The sequence below is a fragment of the Helianthus annuus genome, chromosome 16 (assembly GCF_002127325.2).
Source record: "Helianthus annuus cultivar XRQ/B chromosome 16, HanXRQr2.0-SUNRISE, whole genome shotgun sequence".
Classification (NCBI taxonomy): Eukaryota; Viridiplantae; Streptophyta; class Magnoliopsida; order Asterales; family Asteraceae; genus Helianthus; species Helianthus annuus.
In genome coordinates, this window is record NC_035448.2 from 177316174 (window position 1) to 177320921 (window position 4748).

Consider the following 4748-nt stretch of genomic DNA (forward strand, 5'->3'; position numbering starts at 1 on the left):
CGTGGGCGTACCACGAGCTGGTTCAGTTGGATCCTCATCTTCCTCCATGGGATCTTCAGAAAAATGGTCTTGTGGCCCTAGTGGAACAAAACCTGAAGGTTCCTGTATGTAGTCAGCCGGATTAAACTGAGCTACGTAGTATGGACTAGGGTCGTCGTAGTTCCGGTGCGAAACCGAACGTTGTAGAGGTATGAAGGAAGGTTGTGGGTTGTTGGGATTATTTTCTGAATCTGGCCCAAAGGAGTGCCGGTAGGATGGCGTCGAGCTGTGCGAAGTGGAATGCCTCGCTGGTTCGTAAAGATCTCTTCGTCGTTGTGGCTCTTCGCTCCGTGTCATCGAAGGATGTCTTGTACCAGATGGTCCAGCTTCTTGATCGTGATGTGTCACGATTTCTCCTCGGCCTCTTCGTCCCCTTCCTCTTCCTCGGAATATAACAGGTGGCATTTTCCTGCTCCAAAACTTATTAAAAATCAAATCGAAAAATAAAGACAAAAAGGAGTATAAATCCGAATTTGTCCTAAGTTCTTGTCTAGACTCAAGTATGTGCAATTGTGTCACTGAGATTAAACACGATGCCTATTGTGTTTAATTCACTCAATGTTGGCTCTGATACCAACCTGTCACACCCCGATTTCCACGTGTCTCACCGGTGGGCCCGGTGGGGGATTACCGTGACGATGTTGGCAACAATATAGTCAAACCACACAATTATATAATGCACAGCGGAAGCATAAGATAAATATATAAATTTCAACCTCTGAATGTAATATCAAAATGTATTACAGGGGTTGAATATATCCACAGTGGATCGTAAATAAAAGTAAAGTATTGTTCCATTAGATACTGCAATCAAGCTTGCGAGGCTTATCCCGACGCTAGGGAGCTAATACCAGCCAATTACGTTTAGGTACCTGCACTTAATCTTTTTGGGGAAAATACGTCAGTTTACACTGGTAAATACATTCAACTGACACATTTGAAAATGTTTATTAAAATTGATTTGAATGCACAAGGCACAAACTCTTTTATAACTTGGGAAAATTCATAATGATCTTGTGAACGTTTTACATGTTCTTTTATGCGTTCAGTAGCCCGGGTCGTGCCGGGTTAAAGATTTATAGACACACCACGTTTGCGTAAAACCGTAGTATAAAAACCAACGGCTACGTCTTTTAGTTTTAATGTCGACACTTTATACCGGGTGTACGCCTACACCGGGATGTCGATGGTCGTGGCCATTTCGTAAAATGATGCCGAGGATATCCGGGACAACGGTCATTAAACCCCCCAAAGGCTTATAAGCAACAAAACTGTTTAAATGAGCCAATCATATTATTTAGTTATCCACCTAAGCGATGGATAAATATAATGCTCAATCAAGCGGTATTAATATACCGTAACCCAAGCCCATATAGGGGAAATAAGTTAAAGTATTTACCTTTGCAAGTATTAATCCTTAATTAAGATCAAGTCACCGATAGCTTTTACTGGGGCTCCTAATCTGGAACGAAGGTTTTAATTAACCTCTTAGAATCCTAACGGTCCTTGTATTAGCCGTAGCTTAAACCGGTTGATTCCGATATATAGATATGGTTAATTCGCACGAAAAAGCGAAAACCGAGAATGGAGTATGATTTGGACCCAACAAGTTCAGAGACTTGTTTTATATGGGTTTATAGTTCATACTCTGGAATTTGGGGTTCAAATAGCATGCTTTGACCCATATCGGCTATTGCACGAAAACTAGTCCCGTGGGCCGTACCGTGTGCGCAAATAGGCGAAACGGTTAACCATAAGAGTCGTACGCTTATTTCCTAAGTCAATATGCCTTAAAAGTATTTTGGTATCAGTAGGATACCTTCCGTAATGCCCGTAACGAGTTTAAGTTTATATTATGCCCCGTAGGGGCTTTTCGGTCATTTTAAAGACTTTAAAAGGGATTTTCGAGTTCTACAGGAAATCTGAGTTTCCCGAACAGCTTGTAAAGCTTAAAATACTTTATTTATTATTTAAAACCAGTAGCAACTGGAATCGGGTCAAAAGACCTTGTAGAACTCCCGTTTTGGCCAAAAAGGGCATATTCGGTATTTACCGAACCGTAGCCATAACCGCAGGTTATGAGCAAGGTAAAAATTATTAAAAATCTTTAAAATTCTCAAAATATTATTTTACCACAGCGGGTAAAAGTTTTGGTGCCGAAAACTTGGGTTAGATGAGCGTTATGCTAATTGCGCCGTTAATTACAAAATTTTCTTAAAAGTGCGCCTTTTAGCATAACTCTCATTCTAGACCTCGGATTGACGTGAAACTTTAAGGACATGCTTATAATTTAATAAGCAAGGTTTTGGTCCGTTCACATGTCCGAAATACTCGTTTTAATTTTAAAAGGCCGTTACGGTCAACTTTTAGGCGAATGACGGAAATGCGCTAAAGACTCGGATAACTCATGAACCGACCACAGAGGCTTATACCAACATGTGACCTGGTCCTAAGAGAGTCCTAAGGTATATTTATACCTTACTAAAACGGGTCAGAACTGAAGTCAAAGCAAAAGTCAAACTTTTGCGACTTTCGGCTCCGAACCGGTTCTATATAGTAAATGATCGATTCAAACGAGCGCAAACATGTTTATATACTTATTATCATGTTTTATGATTGTCAAAACAGGTTCCATAACATATATATCACAGATTATGCTTAAATTGCTAAAATAGCTTTCTGTTGACTTTTAACCGCACGTTTGACTCGATATTTGACATAGTTAGAGTGGTGATCAGGGGGAACCTTTCTAGAGGTTTAATACCCACATAAATACCAACTCATAACCATTTTTGATTCGTCATAAGACTGAATCATTTGCAAGATATTGCAATGACAACCGTTAGTTACGACGGTTGCGTTTATAGGCTATAACTATGGAAATGTGACACCACAAAGGGTGAGATTACTTACAGAGGTTGTGTTCTTGACTATAGAGCAGAAGAAAAGCTAGAGAGCTCCTTAGAATGATCAGATAGTGTGTTTTGAGTGTGATGAAGGTTATGAGCACAATGGTGCTATTTATAGTGCAACCATGCCCTCTAGTTCACTACACAACAATCTATACTGACCATGGTGATGGGTAGATGTCCCCTGGGGTGTATGGGTCGTGTAGGGGTCACCCATGCTGCCATAATTGATCAAATGATCGTTCAAGAGCTCAAAAGTCAAGAAACCACAACTATTCTGCATCTGGGCGTCGTACACGACCCGCATGGACATTCCATGCAACCTTTACGCGGGTCGCCTGGGATCAGAAGATCAGACGCGAAATAGAGGGAGCTCGCGGCCCGCCTCAACTTAGGTTTAAACCTTACGCGGGTCGCGTGAGGTTATATTTTCAGAATTTTTCATATCTTTTATAATCATTACAGAATCGGGCCATTAATAACGAAATCTTTCGTAATGATTCACCTGGCCTTTCGGTTCTGAAGGGGTAACTTTGCGGTTTGGCCCTCGGTTATTTACCGATAGGGGCCTCGTGTTAATTACCCGCATTATTAAGTCCCCGGTTTATTTATTAATTATATTGGAAAGCCTTAACTTTCACTGTTGACGCTTTTAACCCTTCTTCTACGTATTTGATCGTAACTTTCTCGTTTCATATCGAAACTTCGCGTAATTCATATATATTATTTTAGTGAGGGTATAATACCGTTACAAAGTCTTTGGGACGTTAAAGGGTCACTCAGAGGTATTATTAAACATGTTGACACAGTTAACCCCTGTAGTTTGTAATCTCTCACTTTCTTCCGCGTTTTAGTTTTGTACGATCTATAATTTATTCGTTTGAAGGTTTAAGCGTTATTTAGGGATACTATACAGTATATTTACCCTTGTTGACATTTATAACCCTCGAATTTACATACTTTCAAGGTTTGTCAAAATTAGTCCTTTATTTATTATAGATGCCATGTTGTAAACAAATGACACGTGTTAACACATCATTGGACACAAAATTTCGAGGTGTTACAACTCACGATCTGGAGCTTGGTGCAGTTGTATTTGCGTTAAAGATCTAGCGACACTACCTGTATGGTAAAAAGTGTGTGGTTTTCACCGACCATAAGAGCCTTCAACATATCTTTGACCAAAAGGAACTGAACATGCGACATAGACGTTGGGTGGAGCTACTTAACAACTACGACTGTGATGTACATTTACCATTGATTGTGTTCTCGTACAACAACAGCTATCATTTTAAGGCTATTCGTGTATCTAGTGATCTGCATGCTTGTAACTGGGATGTACATTTACCATTGATTGTGTTCTCGTACAACAACAGCTATCATTCCAGTATTCAGATGACTCCTTTCGAAGCTTTGTGTGGCCGCAAGTGCCGATCTCCTCTCAGCTGGCATGAGATTGGTAACAAGCAGTTTACTGGCCCTGAAATCATTCAAGAGACAAGGGATAAGATTCTTCAGATCCGTGATAACTTGATCAAGGCTAGGAGTAGACAAAAGAGCTATGCTGATGTTAGGCGTAAGCCTCTGGAATTTGATGTTGGTGACCGAGTTCTTCTCAAGGTATCTCCCTGGAAGGGAGTAGTTCATTTTAGCAAGAAGGGAAAGCTCGCTCCTTGCTATGTGGGTCCTTTCAAGATACTCAAAAGGATTGGCAAGGTGGCGTACAGACTCGATCTGCCTCAGGAATTAAACAACGTACATCTAGTGTTCCAAGTATCCAATATAAGAAAATGCCTAGCA